The 24,333-nt window shown below is 42.3% G+C and overlaps 1 non-coding gene across 1 annotated transcript; it reads left to right on the top strand.

Moving 5' to 3' along the window:
- Positions 1–23,814: 23,814 nt before the first annotated feature.
- trnag-gcc lies at positions 23,815–23,885 on the top strand. Its single transcript has one exon. It is a non-coding gene; the product is annotated as a tRNA-Gly (tRNA).
- The last annotated feature ends 448 nt before the right edge of the window (positions 23,886–24,333 follow it).

Below are 24,333 nucleotides of genomic sequence, written 5' to 3'. Positions count from 1 at the left end.
GTCAAACAAGGCTCATCCTTCTCCCTAGAAACACAGCAAACATTTGTAGACATGGTCTTCTAAACTATGTCATAGTAACATATCCCCTTAATGTATATCAACACTACAAATGATATTTAACAATAGAAATCTTAGCTTAAATTCTTCAATTATTTAGCAACTGGCTTCGGATTTCTGCAAAATATTGCTAAATAACATAAGTAAAAGGAAAAGATATTTGATTGGATTAACTAGATTAAACACTTAGCAGTGTTGAAAGACTTTGGAGTTGGCTGGATAGTTAGATGATTCAAGAAATCTGTACATGAGAGCAACCTTCTCCAATGTCTGTGCAGAATCAATAATAGCAAAGCTGCACTTAAAAATAGATTCTAGTGTTACAATTGGGAGATGAACGCGAATATCAGTTAGATTTGCAGAAGACAAAGCACTTGACCCAAGTACTGAATAAGCATTTTAAGAGCCAGTGGACAGATGAGTGACAGCAAGCATGAACCTTGAAATGCAAGTGAGCACTGACAACCTCCGAAGCGATGCATATCTCAAAAATCATCAAGAAATATTTATGCATTTATAAACAGAGATCTAAAATTCAAATATTTAGATAGCATAATTTCTGGAGATGGAAGATGTAGCCAAGAAATAAGAACAAGGATAGCAGTAAAAAAAAAGGTATGAAGTGGCTTCACTAACTGGAAAGTTAAACAACTCAAGGTGGAACTTCGAAAGGGCTTGATTTAGAGTATTGTTTTATACGGATGTTAGATGTGGGTCATGTGAAAAAAGGAGACCAACTTGCTAAATTGTGGGTTCAATGGAAAAAGAAAAGAGAATCAGTTGGACCCCAAAAGATACAGAAGTAGTACTATGAAAAATGAACAATAAAAAAAATGCTGAACATACTTGGAAGTAGTGAATCTGGGCAGGGCACAACTTAAGAAGAAACAAAATTCAGAGACTTTATGGAGGGAAGATTTCAAGGAAGAGGAGAAAGATGAAGAAAATATCAAATCTGGGTGAATTAAAAAGTGAAGGAACTTATTTTCAAAAGAGAAAAGAGAAAACAAAAAGAGATCAAAGAGATAAAGAAAAATTATTATGAGTCAAAATACCTTCCCTCAGGGACAGTATACATTATGGACTGATGAGGAGTACTTTTACTTAAAGTATTGTATAACGAAATGACTCATTAGATGAATATAGTGACAGTTGTTAAAATAGAGCTTTATGTGGGCTAGAAAGAACCTATCAAGTTATCGATTTTCGGTAATATATCTGGATAAATTCTGTGGAAATACCTAATTGATTGTCCTTTCAGAAGCGTGTAATATTATTGTAAGTATGATAATGGATAATTCAAAGTTGATTAAGAAAGAGAAGCAGTTTCAAATTAATATATTCGAGAACATGACATGCCAAGAAACTGAATTTATCAAAATTTTATGATGCATAACCAAAAGGTCAGAGTATTAACATGAGAATAACATCAAAACTGGCTTATGGAGAGAAAGTAGAGTAAATGTTTCAAGTCCAATTACATGTTTTGAGAGCGGGACTTGATTATGTGTAACTCTGCTTTTTCTTCATAGATGCTGCCAGATCTGCCGAGTTTCTCCAGCAATTTCTGTTCATGTTTCAGATTTCTAGCGTCCACAGTTCTTGGTTTTATTAAACTGGTCTGCTTTATTAAAAGAATGTATTTGATCCTATTAGAAAGATGAATTTTTCAAGCTGACAATAGAATTCAAAAAATGTCAAAATAAAATCAATTATAACGTTGCTAAATATTTAGATATTTCACATTTGAAATCTGAATTAGCTACTCTGTCAGAAATAGCAGCTCTAGTTCTGTTATTTTCATGATTCTCAAATCATTTTACAAAGTAGCATGCTGGGTAATAGCTAACTCAGCAGTAAGTTAACTTAGTTGCGTAACAAAAGTATTTATCAGTAATTTGAACTGAATATAATTCCTTGGCCTGCACGCCCCAGATCTCAATCTATCACTTTCATGTAGCCTTTTCACATGCCCTTCTCCAATCTTCTCAAACATGGAATGAAATGAGTCAGATAATGATAAAGCTAAATACTTAGTACCTGCTTTGTTCAAAGTGTTATAGGCCAAGCCACATCCCTTCAAAATATATCAAGAAGACAGCCTCAAATCTAACTTTTAGGTTAAAGGCAAGCATGAGGTGCTGCATTCTGGATGGGATTTGATTGGCCAAATTACTCAATTTTAAGTAAAACACACTATTCCTATACAGCAATTAAAAGATAAAGTGATGTTAGTTTTTTTTTGTTTAACTCTATTGAAATACTTAACAAAATAATACGTATTTTAAACTATGACTGATCAACTGTTCCAATACAGCACCAGCCCATTAACACACACTTCGCAAAGGCAAATGCAGCAAAACAGATTTACTCACATGTTGTTGTCTCCAGCCCAGGAAAAAGGAGAAACCAAAAGAGGGGTCGAGCAGCAGAGACAGAACTTAAGCTTTTGCAGCAGCAGAGAAAGAGAGAGAGGCAGTGAGCATTATCTAGCAGCTTCAACAACTGAAAGCAAAACTAAAACCCTTGGTTTGTATGAGCCTGACTCTACCCATGCAAGGTTCTTTTGCCCACTTTTAAAAAACAAACAAAGTGATTTACTCTGCTTTCCATGGAGCAAACACTCCAACATCAGATTTACAACAACCCCGTTCAAAGGAAGCACCACAGAACAAATCCCTCTTAAAGGCACATCTTGTCACACCTACCCCCCACCTTGCATCAATATGCAAAGATAGATTCATTTTCAAAACCTACTGTCTCACAGCATTCATATACTGCATTATATACATATGCACATACACATATACAGATTCCATTAAACCAAAGCATACAAACACTCGATAGCATAGTCCGTTTCAGTCACCACCACCAAACTCCTCCATCTTCCTGCATCAAAGTCATGCCAACATATCAGTTAACAGGCTCTATGTATATAATTTTCAAATTGATTGACTATAACAATAAACTCCATCTAAACTGTCTGGTATTTTAGCTTATTTTTCAAACACGTTATGATCTGAATATATTGGCAACATGAATGTTGAAATGTTGCAATGCCAACACCAAACTCAAGGCCTCTTTCTCAATGGCGGAATGTTTCTTTTAATGCATATTCAACTTTCTGGAGAAATACCCAACAGGTCTTTCTATTCTCTCGTCATCTTCTTGCAAGTGTGCAGCACTGACACCCACACTACTTTCATCAATAGTCACCTTGAATGGCTTTGTGTAGTTAGGTGTTGCTAACACCAGAGTAGCGGTCAACACAGTTTTCAGACTGTAAAATGCTTTCTGGCACTCCTGTGTCCACTGAAACTTTCTGCACTTCTTCAAAAGATAAATCAGTGGTGCAAAATTGCGTTCGAATTTTCCATAAAAATCACTCAGTCCCAGAAATCGTATACTTCCCTCTTTGTCAACTGCTTGGGAAACTCCCCAATAACCTTTGTTTTCATATCCCATGGGGTGATCTTTTCATGTCTAATGATATGGCCTCATGACTTTGGCTTCTGCAAACTCATTCCTAAGTGGGTTTATCACCAAGCCCGCCTTCTGAAGTCGATCGAACAATTCCGATTGATGCTCCAAATGTTCCTTCCACGTGAGACAAAAAAAATCACCACACAATTGGGCAGTCCCAAAATTACCTTATCAATTAGTCTTTGAAATGCAGCTAGTGCTTTCTTCATACCAAATGGCATGACTTTAAACTGGTGTAGTCCATTTGGTGTCACCAAAGACAAAATTTCCTTCAACTCTTTTGAATAAAATTACCTATGTAGAACATAGAACATTACAGCCAGAAACCTGTGAAACCAATCTGAAGCCCATCTAACCTACACTATTCCATTATCATCCATACTTTTATCCAATGATCATTTAAATGCCCTTAATGTTGGCAACTCTACTATCATTGCAGGCAGAGTGTTCCATGCCCTTATTACTCTCTGAGTAAAGAACCTACCTCTGACATCTGTCCTATATCTGTCAACCCCTCAGTTTAAAGCTATGTCCCCCTCATACCTGTCAGTATTCTCTAAGTCTAAAATAGAAGTTGCTCGTCCCATCTGCTCAATATAGCCTTCCAAACATTGAATAGGATAGGAATCAGTTTTTTTTTTAAACTGCAAAGAATTTGCGATGAGTCCACACATCATAGTTGGGGACCATCTGGTTTCAGCGCCATTGCTTATGGGTAAGCTCCATTTACTGCAACTCACACCAATTTTGTCATCTCTGAGCATGCATTCAATCTTGTTTTGAACACGTGTTAATTTTAAGAGGGTTAAGCCTGTAAGAATGCTGTTCCAGATAAACAACATGTCCTATGTCTATGTTATGCAAATCCATTTACTACTTCCCAGCTTATTCTCACATATCTCCCCACGTGATTATAATAATTCTTTCAATTTATATTGATTTTCCTCTGGAAGGTGATTCAGTAATTTATACCCAGTTTTTAGAACTTCTTCACTGTCTAATTTAAATTGAGGAATGTCAAATTCAGAAACATCTGAATTTGTTTCTACACTTTGTGTTGTAACCAATAACATATTCTACTTTTGCTTTCCTTCCATATCAAAATATTATTTGAACATATTCTGAATTTTTCAAAATTGGTGTGAGTTGCTGTAGATGGAGCTTACCCATAAGATGCACTCTGAATTTTCCTTATATCTGGCATTCTTATCAAATAATTCATCTCACTCAGTTTCTTTTTGATTTGATAAGGACCACTAAACTTGACTTTAAAAGGTTCACCTAGGAGAAAGTGAGGACTGCAGATGCTGGAGATCAGAGTCGAAGAGTGTGTTGCTGGAAAAGCACAGCAGGTCAGGCAGCATCCGAGGAACAAGAAAGTCGAAGTTTCGAGCATTTCATTTTCATCAGGAATATTCCTGATCCACTGTGCTCTGTTCCACACAACTTTCCTCACAAACACAAGTTACAAAGTTTTTTTTAAACTTCTGTTGGCTACTCAGAATCTCAGCTCTGGTAATTATGCAAAATTAATCAAAAATAATATCAACAGTTTGATTATTGTGTGTAGTAAGCGCTTTGTCGACAACATGAACAATTACTTCACCACAGCCTTTTAGTCACAAATCTTTCATTCTCTTCATAAACAAAAATTTATCAATGTCAGCTGTAAAAATGTTTAAAGATTTTGCACTCACTGCCTTTTGAGGAAGGAAATTCCAAAGAATCCCAACCCTCAGAAAACAAAATTTCTTCAACTCTGCTTTAAATGGACGATCACTTATTTGTAAACTGAGACACTACTTCTACGTTCTCCCATAAGAGGAAATATCATTACAAAGACAAAGTCATAAAATAGTTTATTTTACATGAAAACTAAGCCATTGGAATATGGTGTTCCTTAATCTTACATCAATCCCTCTTAATCTGACATTATTGGGGTTGTATTTTACACATCCAAACAGTCAACCGATATTAAATCTGATCCTATGTAGGGAGATCGGTGAGACTTGCAGGAGCAATAGGGTTGTCATAATAAGGGATATTAATTTTCCTAACATGGCCTGATACTGTCATAGAGCTTAGATGGGGTGGGATTTGTTAAGCGTGTTCAGGAAAGTTTCCTCAAGCAGTATGTAGAGGGTCCTACTGGGGCTGCTCTGGGAAACAGGGCAGGTACAGGTGACTGAGGTGACAATGGGGGAGCAATTTGGGACCAGTGACCATAGTTCTGTTAATTTTTAAAAAATTAACAGGTTCACAGGTTCAAATTCTAAATTGGGGCAAGGTGAATTTTGATGGAATTAGACAGGGGCCAGTAGGGGTCAATTGGCATAGTTTGTTTGCAGGCTTCTTATGCTTCAGATTTTAGCTTATTTTTCAACTGGGTAAAGGCTGCTATGTCTCAATTTTTCATGCATAACCTCACATTTTCCTACATGATAATCCATCTGCCATTTCTTTGCCCACACAACTAGTCTGTCCAAGTTCATCTGTAGCCACTCCATTTCCTCCAAATTACCTGCTCCACCACCTTTGTCTCAGCTGAAAACTTATCTTACATATACATGATGTAGATGAAGGATTTGAGGGTATTGTTGCTAAGTAGTTGCGGTCCCAACACGGTTTCCCGCAGAACTTCACTAGTTACTAGTTGCCATCCCAAAAAGACCAGTTCATCTCCATTCTCTGCCTCCTGCCAGTCAGCCAATCTTCTATCCATCTGTCTTGCCCCTAACACCTTAAGCTTTTCTCTTATATAGCAGCCTCCTGTGCAGAACTTTGTCAAAGGCTTTTGGAAATCCAAATCGGCTGTCCTTTGTCTAACTTGCTCATTATACCCTCAAGGAATTCTAACAGATCTGTTGATCTCTTGATAAAGCCATGCTGACTCAGCCCTATTTTACCATGTAGTTCCAAGCACTCTTTAATATCATCCTTAATAATTGATTATAAAATCTTATCAACAAGTGAGGATGGGCTAGCCAGACTATAGTATATGGAACATAGAACAGTACACCACAGTTTTGGCGTTTTGTCAACCTTTAATCCTACTCTAAGATCAAACTAACCTACTTATCCTTCATTTCACTATCATCCATCTGCCTATCCAAGAGTCACCTAAATGACCGTAATGTATCTGACACTATCACGCACTCTCCACTCTGTGTAAAAAAACCTAGCTCTGACATCTCCCTTAAAACTTCCTCCAATAACCTTAAAATTATGCCTCCTCATGATAGCCATTTCCACCATGGGAAATTGTCTCTGGCTATCCACTCTGTCTATGTCTCTCAAAATCTTATACACCTCTATCAAGTCAACTCTCATCCTTCTTCACTCCAATGAAAATCTCCAGCTCCCTCAAGCTTTCATCATAAGACATGCCCTCCAGTCCAGACAGCATTCTGATAAGTCTGCTCTGCACCCCTTCTCAAGCTTCCATATCCTTCCTATAATGAGGTGACCAGAACTGAACACAATATTCCAAGTGTAGTCTAACTAGCGCTTTATGCAGCTTCAGCATAACCTCATGGCTTTTAAACTCAATCCTGTGCTAATGAAAGCTAACACACCATATGCCTTCTTAATAACCTTATGAACTTAGGTGAAACTTTGAGGGATCTATGGATATGGACCCCAAGATCCCTCTGTTCCTCCACACCGCCAAATATTCCTGCCCTTAACCCTGTATTTTGCATTCAAATTTGACCTTCCAAAATTAATCACTTCACATTTTTCCAGGTTGAACTCCATCTGCCACTTCAAGGCCCAGCTCTTCACCTTGTCAATGTTTCAAAGAATTAGATTAGATTAGATTACTTACAGTGTGGAAACAGGCCCTTCGGCCCAACAAGTCCACAACCCACCCATACTCCTACATTTACCCCTTACCTAACACTACGGGCAATTTAGCATGGCCAATTCACCTGACCTGCACATCTTTGCACTGTGGGAGGAAACCGGAGCACCCGGAGGAAACCCACGCAGACACGGGGAGAATGTGCAAACTCCACACAGTCAGTCGCCTGAGGCGGAAATTGAACCCGGGTCTCTGGCGCTGTGAGGCAGCAGTGCTAACCACTGTGCCACCATGCCGCCCACAATGAGCCGCTGCAATCTACAACAGCCCTCCACACTATCCACACCACCAACCTTCGTGTCATCGGTAAACTTACTAACCCATCCTTCCACTTCTTCATCCAAGTCATTGCTAAAAAGTCACAAAGAACAGGAGGTACCAGAATAGAGGTACCAGAACAGATGCTGGCAGAACACCACTGATCACCGAGCTCCAGGTTGAAAACATTCCATCTATTACCACCCTCTATCTTCTATAGGCCAGCCAATTCTGAATCCAGACCACCAAATTTCTCTGTATCCCATGCCTCCTTACTTTCTGAATGAGCCTTCCATGGGGAACCTTGCTAAAATCCATATACACCACATGGAACACTCCATCATCAATGTGTTTTGTCATATCCTCAAAGAATTCAATAATGTTTGTGAAGTATGACTTACCCCTCACAAACCAATGCTGACTATCTCTAATCAAGCTATGCTTTTCCAAATAATCATAAATCCTGTCTATCAGAATCCTCTCCAATAATTTGCTCACCACTGACGTAAAACTGACTGGTCTGCACTTCCCAGGATTATCCCTATTCCCTTTCTTGAACAAAAGAATAACTTTTGCCACTGTCCAATCATCTGATACTACTCCAGTGGACAGTGAGGCTGCAAATATCATCACTAAAGGCGCAGCAATCTCTTCCCTTGCTTCCTGTAGCAACCTTAGGTATATCCCATATGACCCAGGGGACTTATCTATCCTCGTGTTTTTCAAAATGTTCAGCACACCCTCCTTCGTAACATCAACCTTTTGAGTGTATCAGCCTGTTTCATGCTGTTCTCACAAACGACAAGGTCCCTCTCATTCGTGAACACTGAAGTAAATATTTCATGAAGGACCTCCCCTACCTCTTCCAACTTCAGACACAAGTTCCCTCCACTATCTTTGATTGGCCCTATCCTCACTCTGGCCACCCTCTTGTTCCTCACATAAATGTAGAATGCTTTGGGGTTTTCTTTAATCCTACCTGCCAAGGTTTTTTCATGCCCCTTCTTGCTCTCCTAAGTCCATTCTTTAGTTCCTTCCTTGTTACCTTGTAACCCTCTACAGCCCTGTCTGATCCTTGCTTCCTCAACCTTAAGTAAGCTTCCTTCTTCCTCCAGACTAGATGTTCCACATCTCGTCATCCAAGTTTCCTTCACCCTACCATCCCTTCCTTGCCTCAGTGGGACAAACCTATTGAACTGGGGTGATTCTTCAGGTGATCACCCATCACTGCCCCGAAGGTGATGAAACTCACCACCCGGCCCCAGTTCAAACCTATTAAACTGGATAAACCTATTGAACAGTTGAAACAAGTGCTTTCTAAACTACCTCCATATTTCCGTTGTGCATTTCCCCAAAAACATCTGCTCTCTCTCCTATCCCTCTCCATGACTATCGTAAAGGTCAGGGAATTGTGATCACTACCACCAAAATGCTGAAAATCACACAACACCAGGTTATAGTCCAACAGGTTTAATTGGAAGCACACTAGCTTTCGGAGCGACGCTCCTTCATCAGGTGATCGTGGAGGGCTCGATTGTAACACAGAATTTATAGCAAAAATTTGCAGTGTGATATAACTGAAATTATACATTGAAAAATTGATTGTCTGTTACATTGAAAATTGATTCTCCGAAAGTTAGTGTGCTTCCAATTAAACCTGTTGGACTATAACCTGGTGTTGTGTGATTTTTAACTTTGTACACCCCAGTCCAACGCCGGCATCTTCAAATCATGACCAAAATGCTGAGCTACCAAGCGATCGGACACCTGACCTGGTTTGTTGCCATGCACCAAATCTAATATGGCCTCCCCTCTAGTCAGCCTATATGTTGAGTAAGAAATCCTTCCTGGAAGCACCTGACAAAATCTGCTCCAATAAAACTATTTGCATGAAGGAGGGTACAATCAATATTAGGGAAATTGAAATTACCCTGTTACTTCTGCACCTTTGCAAAACTTGTCTCCCAATCTGTATTTCCATGTCTATGTTACTACATGAGGGGTCTGAGGAAAACTCCTAAATAAAGTGACTGCTCCTTTCTTGTTTCCCACTTCCACCAACACTGACAAACCCTCCTCAACAACCTCCCTTTCTGCAGCTGTTATAGTATTTCTGATTAGCAATGCCACTCCCCACCTCGTTTACCTCCCTCCCTATTCCTTTTGAAACATCGAAAACCCAAACATCCAACAACCATTTCTACCCTGTGATATCCAAGACTCCGTAATAGCTACAACATCGTAGCTCCAAGTACTTATCCATGCTCAAAGTTCATCACTCTTACTCGTGACACTTCTTGCGTTAAAATATACACACTTCAACCCATAACAATGACTACAACTTTGCCCCATCAATTATCGATCCTTCTTCATAAACTCTCTGCACCTTATTGCCACAAAGCTAGTTTTTTTTTTCTAAAAGCTGTTCATTTTCTCAAGGATACTATGTCCTTGGTTTTTCTTCAGAGATGTAATAAACTGCTCTCGGTGCCAACTAGGCTGGTTTGTATAGAGATTAAAGGATATTGAGAGGCATTTTTGTTCATATGCAAACAGATGAGACCTCAGGCCAAAGTGGTCATGTTTTAGAAGTGACCTGTATAACGAAAGGGGAGTGGTCAGCTCTCTAGCTGCACAGTTTAGTTCAGTCCAGAACTAGTTGGGAGTTCAACAGTGAGCTGTGTGGAAACAAACTCTCTCTCTCTCCCTCTCTGCCCTTCTAACTTCAACCTGTAAGCATGTGTTCCATTTGTACACGTTGGTTATTGGGACTATTGTATTTTGGTATTCGGAATAGCATAATTAAGTCTAGTTTGGATAGACAGAATTCTGTAGGGGTTCTTTATTCTGTTCTTTGAGTTTCATTGTATAATTTTGTGAATAAGTTTTTGTCTGTTTTAAAACCTGGTAGTAAACATCGCTAACCTACTCCGGGTAATTTTCAGTAAGTGTACAAGTTGCAAAGTTATGGTCTGAACTGCCTGCTTAAGAAATGTTTTCACTGGTCTGGACCAATCCATAACAGATTGGGGGCTCCTTGGGGGATTTTAAACAGTGAGTGGTAGGTGCCAGTCTCTTCATTTCAGGTGTTAGTTTGGTTGGGTAGACAAAGCTTGGGACAGTAATGGCTCTTTCAGACGTCAGAAAAGTTTTCTGGATGTGGATGCGGTAACTTTGGAAGTCTTGCAAAAGGTGAAATATGATCAAGCTGCAGGCATTAGCAGATAAGCTGGGATTGGAACTGCCTTCTTCTGTGAGGAAAGGAGAGATAACTACAGCAGAAGCTCAGCATTTAAAGTTGCTGGAGAAACCATCAGAATCTATAGAGATGGCAAGAATTCAACTAACTCAAGCTGCTTCATTTGTAGAAGCGAGAGATAAGGAAAGGGCAGCAGAAATGAAACAGTTTGAGTCACAATTAAAAGCAGAAGAGAGTGAAAAAGAGAACAGAAGAACAGAAAGAAAAAGAGAGAACTTTTGAACTTCAAAAACTGACACCTAAAAAGGAAAGTCAGCTTAAAAGGGTGGAGATAAAGGCTAAAGGTAACCATAGCAAGGAAGTAGTGTGAACTCATGTGGAAGAGCAGAGAGTTAAAACAGCAAGGTTAGCAGCTGAAATAGCTGATGATTATGTGTTTGTGCATAAAACTCTGTTTTTCAGAATCAATTTCAGTCCATGAGAAATAGAAATTGGGGCAAAGAGAATTCCTCACGTAGAAAGTGTGATCTCAGTGAAGATCACAAAGATATTGCATGGCATTTTGTACACTACATTCGTCTTGCTCATGTTGGGTATCGGGTCCCTCGTTCTGGCGAGGACTGCACTAAACACTATATAGGACAAACAGGAAGACAGCTAACAATCCGCATACATGAACTACAGCGGACAGCTGAAACTGACAACCGGAAGCGGCAGGGATAAACACCGGAGGAAACATCAAAGAAGCGCTTCGCAGGAGGCTCCCAAGCACTGATGATGTTGCCTAGCCAGGGAACGAAACGTTTGCAATAAAAACTTCCAGCTCGGCGAACAGAACCACAGCAACGAGCACCCGAGCTACAAATCTTCGCACAAACTTTGAAGGTTCCTTTCCTTAGAGAAAACTGAAGCAAAAAACTCATTTAGGGCTTCCCCTATCTGCTCAGACGCCACGCACAAGTTCCCTACGCTATCCTTGATCGGCCCTACTTTCTTCCTGATCATTCTCTTATTCCTCACATATGAGTAAAATGCCTTTGGGTTCTCCCTAATCCTATTTGCCAAGCCTTTTTCATGCCCCCTCCTGGCTCTCCTCAGTCAATTTCTGAGCTCCTTTCTAGCAAGCCTGTAATCCTCTAAAGCTGTGCTAGATCCTTGCTTCCTCCACTTCACATAAGCTGCCTTTTTTATGGGCGGCACAGTGGCTCAGTGGTTAGCACTGCTGCCTCACAGCACCAGGGACCCGGGTTCAATTCCCGCCTCAGTCTGTGTGGGGTTTGCACATTCTCCCCGTGTCTGCGTGGGTTTCCTCCGGGTGCTCCGGTTTCCTCCCATTTAAATGAATAGGTTCGCTCCTACCCGTGATTTCGGGTTTCCGTGGTAGGCCTTGGAACATATTCCCCGCGGGTACGGGGGGACTACTGTATATTTCCTCAAACCCAGGTGATTTATCTATCTTCAGACCTTTCAGCTTCCCCAGCACCTTTCCTCTCGTGGTGGCCTCACCTCCACACACACCTCTACAACCGACTGTCTTGAACTTCCGGCACTATCTTCTATTTTAAAGACTGATGTAAAGTACCTTTTCAGTTTATCCACTATTTCTTTTTCCCCATTACTACTTTTCCAGCCTCATTTACCAGTGGTCCAATGTCCACTCTTGCCTCTTTCTGACCTTTTCGATGTTCTAAAAAAAATCTTGCAATTGTCTTATATTACTAGCTAGTTTACTCTTGTACTTCACCTTCTCCCACTTATTGCTTTTTCAGTTATCACCTGCTGACTTTCCAAGGCTTCCTAAACATTTGGCTTACCACTAATTTGCACCATATCGTATGCTTTTCCTTTTGCTTTTATGCTGTTCCTGACTTCCCGCGGTTGTTTCATCCTCCCCTTAGTATGTGTTTCTTCTTTCTTGTGCCTCCCAAATTACCTCCAGAAACTCCTGCCATGACTGCTCTATCTTCTTCCCTGCTTGGTTCCCCTACCAAACAGCACTGTCCACCTCCTCCCTCACATAATTTGTCATTACATTTACTGAATTGTAATACTGTTAGATTGGATTCCAACTTCTCCTGAATTATATCATATTATGGCCACTGATCCTGGAGGGCTCCTCCACCTTAAACTGTCTAATCAAATCTGCCTCTTTACACATCACTAAATCCACAATTGTCTGTTCTCAAATGGAATCGATCACAAGCTGCTACTGCAAATAAAAATCTCAGACACTCCTCAAATTCCTTTTCTTGAGATCCGATATCAATCTGATTTTCTCAGTCCACCTGCATATTGAACATCCCCCATTTTTGTAATAGTGCCTTTCTTACGTACCTTTCCTAACTCCCAACTTATTTTCTTACTCTCATCCTGCGCATGGTCGGCACTGTGGCTCAGTGGTTAGCGCTGCTGCCTCACAGCACCAGGGTCCTGGGTTTGATTCCAGCTTCAGGTGACTGTCCATGTGGAGTTTGCACATTCTCCCTGTGTCTGCGAGAGTTTCCTCCGGGTGCTCCAGTTTCCTCCCACAGTCCAAAGATATGCAGGCTAGGTGAATTGGCCATGCTAAATTGCTTGTAGTGTTAGGTGCATTAGTCAGGGGTAAATGTAGGGGAATGGGTCTTGGTGGGTTGCTCTTCGGGACGGTCGGTGTGGACTTGTTGGGCCAAAGGTCCTGTTTCCATATTTTAGGGACTCTAATCTAATTTAATTCTGACTACTGCTAGTGAGCCATAGAACATAGTGGGCCGAAGGGCCTGTTCTATGTTGTGCCGAACATTTGTCCTAGCTTAAGCACCTATCCGTGTACCTATCCAATTGCCGCTTAAAAGGTCACCAATGACTCTGCCACTCCCACAGGCAGCGCATTTCATGCCCCCACCACTCTCTGGGTAAAGAACATACTCCTGACATCCCCCCTATACCTTCCACCCTTCACCTTAAATTTATGTCCCCTTGTAACACCCTGAATACAACTCTCATCAAGGCCTTTCTTCCTTTGTGGTTCCTCAATTCTACCCACACGGATTCTATGCCTGCTTACTCTAAATCACTCTTTGCTATCAATTTCATTTTATATCTTACAAACAAGACAACCCTGCCTCACTCTTCAGTAGACAAGTAACTAAGGATATTTAGTTCCTAGTCCTGAACCCCTAGCAGCCACTTCTTCATGCCAATTCCAATCTGTGCAACAAGCTTATTTACCTTCTTTGGTATACTGTGTGCACTTACATGGTCAATCCCAGACCTGAGTTAACTGCCCCTCTTTTCAAAGTGATCAAGTTTTGAGAAGATTTGTAGCTCAGATTGAGGTTTTGGATGTAGGTTTGCTTCCTGAGCTGAAAGGGTCATTTCCAGACATTTCATTACCTTACGAGGTAACATCTTCAGTGGGCCCCAACCAAAGCAATGGTGAAAATACATGTGTATTCAAAAAAATGGGTACCCAATGAACAGTCCACCAACTTCTCAGCAACAAACCCAAACAAACAGACAAAACAGGTACAGAAACCCTAGTCACTCTCCCCTACATCAAAGACATCTCATAAATGATTGCCAGATTACTCAGACCCCTTGGCATCATGGTAGCCCACAAACCCACTAACACACTAAAACAGCTATTAATGAACTTGAAAGACCCTATACAGACAACAAGCAAAACTAACGTCATTTACAAAATACCATGCAAGGACTGTAACAAACACTACATTGGACAAACAGGCAGAAAACTAGCCACCAGGATACATGAAAACCAACTAGCCACAAGACGACATGACCCTCTCTCACTAGTATCCTTACATACAGATGAGGAAGGACACTATTTCGACTGGGACAACACATCCATCCTAGGCCAAGCCAAACAAAGACACGCATGAGAATTCCTAGAAACTCTATCAACAAACACATTGAGTTAGACCCCATCTACCACTCCCTGAGAAAAGGAACGGGAAGTGACTTCACCACAGGAAATAACATCACCACAGGAAATGACATCCCCAACCCAAAGAAACCCACCATATAAATAGAAAGCAGGAATTTTCAGCATTGTTTCACATGAGGCCCACTGAAGATGTTACCTAGTAAGGTGACGAAACATCTGGAAATGAACCTTTCTGCTCAGTGAACAAACCTACATCCAAAGTAGCTCTTATCTGCTGTACCCAAAGTTAGATTCCTGATTCTTCCCACACTCTGCCATTTAATTTGCTCTGGAAGGCCTTACTAACCTCTGATCAGCTTCCCTCTTCTCCCTCCTTTAAGTTTTTTCCATAAATTTTCCATTTATGCTGCTAGATCTGCTTACAGTACTCCAAGTGGGGTCTAAACAGGGTTTAATATAACTGCAGTACAATTTCTTCAGCCTAGTACTCCAGGCCTTAAATCTAACGGCCAGCATTCCATTTGCCTTCTCGATTATTTTCTGGACCTATTCATGACATTTTTAAGACCTATGCATCTGAACTCCCTCGTCTCTTTGGACATCCATTGTATTTAATTTCATACCATCCGGAAACTACCCAAATCTATCCTTTTAATCAGTTCTAGATCAGCAAGATGCTAAAATTATCTATGTTAAGTTTTGTTCTCAACTGCATTAGTTGAGATCCAGCATCCAGTGTCAGAGAGAATGAAGGAAGAAAAAATGTCAGCTAGGAATGAGTGAGTGTCATTGTGTGCGAATAACCTATCACAGCTTGCACATTAAGGCTCACAATTTAGAATGACTATTTGAGAAAGTTATTGGAAAACTGCAACAAATATGGAGTCAGGCAAAAGTCTCTTCCCAGATGAGATTGGACAAATTAGGCAATCAGGATGGAAATAAAAGCTTGAAGATAATAACTTTGAAACAGCTAACTGTTAACACTTTTTGCATTGACGATCACTAAAAGTATTCCAGCAAATAATGTTTTTAAAAAATAGTTTAATAATAGTACACTTAACACCAAATGTTAAGTGTACTATTATCAAAGTTCATATTGTTTATATTATTAGATGCTATAACTACACACTTAAAAATACATTTAAATTTAATTATAAATTTTGCAGTTCAACCTTCCTCTTTAAACCTCAATGAATAAGAGTTTATTATAAACTGGTTGCTGAACGAAGGGATTAAACTGACATTTTGAAATTACAGAACTCAAAACTGTAAACAAACAGACATTGCTATCATAATTTTGTCATGATTAGTCAAAACTAACAAGCTTCAAAAAAAAACTCTGCTGCTATTTAATGAATTATACAAAGTATGCCTAAAAATAAATAGAAAATGACAAACCTGTCAGTCATTGCAAAACCTCAATGGGGAGTAAGGCAACCATAGATTTATGAAATCAAACATACCTTCTGAAAAGTATTCACAATGAAAACAAAACCTGCAACCAGAAGGTTCATTAAAGGAATGTGATGATGCAAGTTATAACCAGCAGGAAGATCGATAGCACTGCAGGTAAAAGAACCAATACGGTCATTCATTGCAATTAAATGGTGGAGGAGCATTGCAAATCCTGTTTGTTTTCACGACTGTGCAGAATAGCAAAACTCAGAAGCTGTGTTAAAATTGCTGAATGACTATATGTGATGACAGAGCCAGATGTATTTATTAACATTACTGCAATACCAAAGACACATGCACTTGTGTTAAACTTTTGCTGCCAAGCAATTTCATACAATGACTTTTTATTTGAGTCCAATTTTAAGTGTTGTTACATTTAAATTACAAAACAACATAGATATCATGAAAAAGCTTTGTCACAAGTATTTATAACGATATTCTCTGACAACTCGTATTGCTTATGGCTCTTATGCTAGTAACAAATGCATAAACTATATTCTCATACATCATTAAAACTCTATATTCTTACACCCTGGGTGTCAGGATGGCAGAGTGGTGGGCACTTTGAGTGCCAGGGTTCAGAGTTTGACTCCAGCCTCATGCAACTCTCTTGTGTGGAGTTTGCATGTTCTCCCCACATCTCTGTGGGTTTCCCCAGGTGCTCCAGTTTACTCCTACAGTCGAAAAGTGTACAGGTTGGTGGATTGGCTATGCCATATTAGCCCTGAAGAAGGGCTTATGCCCGAAACGTCGATTCTCCTGTTCCTTGGATGCTGCCTGACCTGCTGCACTTTTCCAGCAACACATTTTCAGCTCTGATCTCCAGCATCTGCAGCCCTCACTTTCTCTCTATGCCATATTATCCCATAGTGTCCAGGGGTGCGCAGGGTGGGTGGATTAGCAATGGTAAATTTGGGGCTGTGGAGATGGGGTAGATCTGGGTGGAATACTCTTCAGAGGGTTGCTGCAGACTCAATGGGCCAGATGACTTATGAAAAATAGAGCTCCTAGTGTTATTCACTAAAGAAGGTACAGTAATGAGAATGAAGTCAGCTGGGTAGATCTATTAGAGTATGAGTTACCTAATTGGAGTTTTTCAACCGGTCCAATAAGGGAGTTCTGGCTGACAAACATAAACAGGATTGTGGGAGTGGAGTGCATTATTTCCCCCTCCAACTCTATTTTGATTTAATCCCTGCTCTCCCCTTCACTGTTTGATCACACAGCCTTTTGTGAAGGGCACTGCTTGTCACTGGCCACTCGGGTATTTCCTTTCTTCCTGGTGGTGGAAATTGAATAAAGATTCGTACACCTTGTGTGTCTCACTGTGTCTCACACCTGCACACATACAACATGGGTGCTGGGAAAAAATAAGCACTACTGCAGTTAGGCAGTGTGGGGGTTAAAAAATAAGCACTACCGCAGTTAGGCAGTGTGGGGGTTAACAAAAAGGGAAAAAAAAGAAAAATTTTAAAAAAGAAAAAAATAAACAGGAGTGTAAAATAAACAGGATTATCAAGTTCTGCTCACTCAGAGCTGATTCTGAGGGAGCTGGATCAGTGTCAAGGGCTCTCCACATGAAAGTAAAAGGTGACCTGGTGACAGGATACCGGCCTCTGCGTAGTGGTTTCACACCCCATCTCTGGTACATGTGAAAAAAGAAAAAAAAAGTAAATAAACAGGATTGTCAGGGATTGTGCTTGATCGAAGAACCACCCTGTGCTAGCTGGGTCAGGATCATGTACCATGCACATGTAACTAAAGGGTGACTAATGGGGGGGGGGACAGGGTAACTACCTTCATTGAGCTATTTTAGTGGTGATAAAAGAAAAACACACCGCTGAAAAGATTCATTCGCAACATTTGTCTTTGAATTGGAGTAAGAATTTCTGGCATCATGTCACTATTTACTAGGCCCAGTATGTGGAAAGAATATGTCATTTCTTTCCAGGCAAATGACATTGGGGCAGATGAAAAGCAACAAATAATTCTCCTGTCAGCGTGTGGATCCATAGCTTTTTTTTTCAGTGATTAAGAGCCTAATTTTCCCAGAGGCAGCAGACCTTTCAAGAGCTGACAGATTTAAATAAGGAATATTATGATCCCAAGCCTCATCGAATTCTGAGATACTATCAGTTTTACCTGATAGTTCAAGAATGCCTTAACTCCCTAAGTTCACTTTACAGGACCTCATTCCTTTTTATCCTTATGTCATTAGTACCCATGTGTGCAATGACCTCTAGAGGCTCACACTCCTTTGTTAGAATTTTCTACAACTGCTTCAAGACATCCATGACCCTGGCACCAGGGAGGCAGCATACCTTCCTCAAAACAGTAAGGACTGCAGATGCTTAAAGCTAGAGTCAATAGATGTGAAGCTGGAAGAGCACAGCAGGGCAGACAGCATTCGAGGAACACAAAAGTCAAAGTTTCGGGCCAAAAGCCCTTCATCAGGACTGGGGAGGAGGAGGGGTGCTCAGAACTAAGTAGAGGGAGGAGAGTGGCCTTGGGGGAGGGTATATGGGTGGTCATAGGTGGATGGAGGTAGAGGATTATGGTGATTCATAAGTGGGGAGGAGGTGTGGGGCTAGATATGGGATAGTCTGCGGGAGGAGGGACTTAGAAGCCAGTGAAGTCGATGTTGAGGCCATTGGACTGTAAGCTTCGCAGGCAAAATACAAATTGTTGTTCCTCCGGTTGCCATTTGGCCTAACTCTGACAGTGGAGGAGGCCAAGGATGGACATGTCACCAGGGGAGTGGGAGAGAGCATTCAAGTGGATGGCAACTGGAAGGTCAGGTTGGTTAGTGCGTGCGAAGTGCAGATGCTCTGCATACTGGTCCCCGAGTCTGTGTTTGGTCTCCCAATACAGAAGGGACCACATTAAGAGCAACTGATGCAATAGGTCAGGATGATGTGCAGGTGAACCTTGTCAGATCTGCAAGGAATGTTTCGAGACCTGGGTGGAGGTGAGAGAGGGGTGGTGTGGCGGCAGATGTTGCACCTTTTGCAGTTGCAGGGAGGTGTACCGGCTGTGGTGGAGAAGTTGGTGGGGAGTGTAGAGTTGACGAGGGAGTCGCACACTGAGTGGTCCCTGTGGACATTGGACAGGGATGGGGAAAGAAATATCTTTTTGGTGATGGGGTCTGATTGTAGGTGATGGAAATCTCGATGGATGACGCATTGGATTAGGAAATTGGTGTGGTGGTATGTAGGGACTAAGGGGACTCAATACTTATTGTTGCTGGGAGTGAGGGGTTTAAGGGCAGAAGTGCTGGAGATGGAAGAGATGCATTTGAGAAAATCCTTAAATACTTTGGAGGGGAAACAATGGTCCATGAAGTAGTAAGATATCTGGGATGTCCTGGAGTGGAACACCACATCCTAGGAGCAGATGCGGCAGAGGTGGAGGAATCGAGGGTATGGGATAGCACCTTTGCAGGAGTGTGGGTGAGAGGAGGTGTGGTCAAGGTAGTTGTGGGAGTCATTGCATTTGAAATGGATATCAGTTGGTTATGATTCGGTTTCTGGAGATGGAGATGGAGAGGTCCAGAAAGGGGACAGAGGGGTCAGAAGTGGTCCAGGTGAATTTGAGGGCAGGGTGGAATGTGCTGGCGAACTTAATGAAATGTTTGAATTCCTCACAGGAGCACAAGGCAGCACCGATGCAATCATCAATATAGGGGAGGAAGAGGTGAGGGATGGTGCTGTGTATTTGCAAAAGACAGACTGTTCCACAAATCCTTCAAAGAGGCAGGCATAACATGCGGGTGTCCATGGCTGGTCTTTTGGTTTTGTAGGAAGTGGGAGGAATCAAATAAAAAAATGTTGACAATGAGGAAGAGCAGACTGGTTAGGCCTATGGGAGAGGAAGAAGCAGAGGGCTTTTAGGCCTCTAATGTGAGGGATACAGGTGTAAAGGTGTACATCCATAGTGAAGATCAGATGTTAGGGGCCAGGGAATTGAAAATTTTGGAAGAGGCAGAGAGTGTAGGTTGCATCTGGAATGTAGATGAGAGTTTCTGGATCAAAAGGGAAAGAATGGAATGGAGGTAGGAGGAGATGAGCTCATTGGGACAGAAGCAGGCAGAGACAATGGGTTGAACACAGCAGTCACGTTTATGAATTTTGAGTAGGAGATAGAAACAGGTGGTGTGGGGTTGGGGAGCCATTGGCTGGAGGTTGTAGATGAAAGATCTCCCAAAGTGATGAGGCTGCACACACCACGGTGTTGAGCTCTTCTGCCACCTCCATGACTATTTTTCTGAACGGGAATCCCATCCCCCCTCCAATGATCCTTTCTCCTGCCTCCAGTAAACTTCATCCTCCTAAACACTCCTGTCTGTCCCCCCACCACTCCCATGCACCCCCAGGCTTCCTACCCTCCCTTGACCTGACACAGTGACATCAAGCACTTGAATCACTCCACCACTCTCTCACTCCAACCTCTCCCGATCGGAACACGCAGCCCTCCGTTGCCTTTGCTCCAACCCCAATCTTACTATTAAACCCACAAATAAGGGGTTCATGATGGTTTTAATGGTGAACTGACCTCTACATGCTGAGGCCAGACACCTTGTTCCATCACCACAACCATGATCCCAACTTTGATCACCAAGTCAGCACTTCCCAAATCATCAACGACTTCATCACTTTGGAAGACCTCCCACCTACAGGCTCTAACCTGATAGTTCCCCAACTCCCCACTGCTTGTTCCTATCTCCTACTCAAAATCCATAAACCTGACTGCCCCAGTCAATCCATTGTCTCTGCCTGCTGCTACCCCACCATGCTAATCTCCTCCTAACTCAATGCTGTTCTTTCCTCTTTGGTCTAGAAACTCATCTTCATCTGAGGCACAACGTATGCCCTCCGCCTCTTCCAAAACTTTCAATTCCCTGGCCCCCAACATCTCATTTTCACCATGGACATACAGGCTTTTTACATCTATATTCCCCACATGTAGGGCCTAAAAGCCCTCCGCCGGTTCTTCTCCCATAGGCCCAAACAGTTCCCCTCCTTCGCTTGGCAGAACTGGTCTTCCTCACCCTCAACAATTTTTCATTTAATTCCTTCCACTTCCTACAAACCAAAAGAAGTAGCCATGAGCACCTGCTTAGGCCCAAGCGATGCCTGCCTCTTTGTATGATTTATGGAACAATCCCTCACCTCTTCCTCCACTATAGCAATGACTGCATGCTGCCTCATGCTCCCGAGAGGTGCTGAAATGGTTCATCAACTTTGCTAACACATTCCACCCTGCCCTCAAATTCACCTGGACCATTTCTGACACCTCCGTCCCCTTTCTGGACCTCTCCATCTCCATCTCCAGAAACCGAATCATAACCAACTGATATCCATTTCAAACGCAATGACTCCCACAACTACCTCGACCACACCTCCTCTCACCCACCCTCCTGCAAAGGTGCTATCCCACACTCTTAATTCCTCCACCTCTGCCGCATCTGCTCCTAGGATGTGGTGTTCCACTCCAGGACATCCCAGATATCCTCCTACTTCAGGGACCATTGTTTCCCCTCCAAAGTATTTAAGGATTCTCTCAAATGCATCTCTTCCATCTCCAGCACTTCTGCCCTCAAACCCCTCACTCCCAGCAACAATAAGTATTGAGACCCCTTAGTCCTTACATACCACCACACCAATTTCCTAATCCAATGCGTCATCCACAGAGATTTCCGCCACCTACAATCAGACCCCATCACCAAAAAGATAATTCTTTCAACACCCCGTCCACTTTCTGCAGGGATCGCTCAGTGCGCGACTCCCTCGTCAACTCTACACTCTCCACAACTTCTCCACCACAGCCGGTACATTTCCCTGCAACTGCAAAAGGTGCAACACCTGCCGCTACACCTTCCTTATCACCTCTGTCCAACCATAAATAGCACCTGCATCCAACAGAGGTTCACCTGCACGTCATCCCATCTATCTATTGCATCCATTGCTCCAGGTGTAGTCCTGTCCGTTTCGGAAAGACCAAACACAAACTCGGGGACCAGTTTGCAGAGCATCTGTGCTCCACATGCACTAAGCAACCCATTCTTTCAGTTGCCATCAACTTGAATTCCCCCTCCCATCACTCCCCTGGTGACACGTCCATCTTTGGCCTTCTCCACTGTCACAGTTAGGCCAATTGGCAACTGGAGGAACACCACCTTATATTTTACTTGGGAAGTTTACTGCCCAATGGTCTCAACATCGACTTCACCAGGTTCAAAGTCCCTCCTTCTCCAGCTTTATCTCATGTCCAGCCCCACTCCTCCTCCTCACCTCCCTGACCTGTTCTAACCTATCCATCTTCTTCCTCACCTGTCTGTTCCACCCTTTTCACTCACTAAATCACCATCACCCCTACCAGCATCCACCTATCACCATCCCACATGCCCCTCCCCCAGCCTCACACCTCTCCCTCTATTTACTTCGAGACACCCCTCTCCCATCCCCTCCCCAGTCCTGAAAAAGGGTTTCACTGCTGCAGAAATACTTATATGTGTCCCCGATTAGAGTTCCCATCTTAATTGTTCACTTTAATTTTGTCATACCCTGCTTTACAGCAGAGCCAATCATGATGCCAAACACCTGGCTGCTGCTATTTTCCCCTTAGAAGCAATGCCTCCCAACAGTATCCAAACCATTATTCTTGTTTGTGTAGGGGATAGCCAAAGGAGACTCCTAAACTATCTACATAACTCTCTCTAGCACTCACCCATGGTACCTGTGACCATCTGTTACCACTCCCTCTGCCTTTTGTATGTCCTGAGTGTATCCAACTGCTGCTCCATCCATCCATCTGGTCAGAGAGGAGCTGCAGCTGAACACACCTCCTGCAGAAATAGTCACTAGGGACATTTGACTGCTCCCTGAACTCCCATATTTGACATCCCACTGACTGCCATCTCTGCCCCCTTAACAACTGTCTGTGTTTAAGAAGAAAAAACAAAATCTTACCTTGCGCTTACCTTGTTGCTGTTCATCCACCTCAATAAAGCCTCACCTAGGTCTGCATTTAGACCTACCAGCAGTTTTCAACCACAATGCAGCCCCTCTCAAAAATCACTGCAAAATGGCCTGCCTCTTCCACCTCCATAAACTTTCACACTTAGCCCAACTCTCAGCATTCCTACTCTCTGTAGCTCACACTCCATGAAGGACAATTAGGGGCCTTAGGGTCAGGCCTAAGGACAAAAAGGGCCATGCAGGCGCACACCCTGCCATTTTAAAATTGGTATTGCTGAATAATGGGTCATAGTCACAAAATCATTGAGATCTACAGCACAGAAAAGGGCTGTACAGCCCATCATATCCACACTGGTCAAAAACACCACCTAGCTATTCTCATCCCATTTTCCAATACCTGACCCTATCCTTTTATACCGTGGCATCACAAGTGCACAGCTAAATAAATTTTAAAATGTTATAAGGATTCTTCCTATCCAACCTTACAGACAATGAGTTCCAGATTCTCACCACCCTCTGGGGGAAAAAGATTTTCCTCATATATCCTCTAAACCTTTTCCTCTTCACCTTAAATCTATGCCCCCTAGTCAATGATTCCTGCATAAAAGATGAAAAAATTCTCCTTGTCTACCTTGGTGCATTGGTGGTTCAGTGGTAGAATTCTCGCCTGCCACGCGGGAGGCCCGGGTTCGATTCCCGGCCAATGCATTGTCGCCCCTTTAATTTCAAAGGTTAGCACTGCTGCCTCACAGCGCCAGAGATCCGGGTTCAATTCCCGCCTCAGGCGAATGACTGTGTGGAGGTTGCACGTTCTCCCCGTGTCTGCGTGGGTTTCCTCCGGGTGCTCCGGTTTCCTCCCACCATCCAAAAGATGTGCAGGGTCAGGTGAATTGGCCATACTAAATTGCCTGTAGTGTTAGGTAAGGGGTAAATGTAGGGGTGGGTTTCGCTTCGGCGGGTCGGTGTGGACTTGTTGGGCCGAAGGGCCTGTTTCCACACTGTAATCTAATCTAAATCTAATCTAATCTAATCTAATCTACCTTATCTATGCCACTCATAATCTTATGCATCTCAATCTCCTCTGCTCCAAGGAAGACAATCCCAATCGGTCTAAACACTCTTCATATCTAAAATTCTCTAGCCCAAGCAACATCCT

Source organism: Chiloscyllium plagiosum, chromosome 33 (genome assembly GCF_004010195.1).
Source record: "Chiloscyllium plagiosum isolate BGI_BamShark_2017 chromosome 33, ASM401019v2, whole genome shotgun sequence".
In the NCBI taxonomy this organism is placed as follows: Eukaryota; Metazoa; Chordata; class Chondrichthyes; order Orectolobiformes; family Hemiscylliidae; genus Chiloscyllium; species Chiloscyllium plagiosum.
The sequence above is the reverse complement of the archived record's forward strand: the minus strand, read 5'-3'. Positions and strand labels throughout refer to the sequence as shown.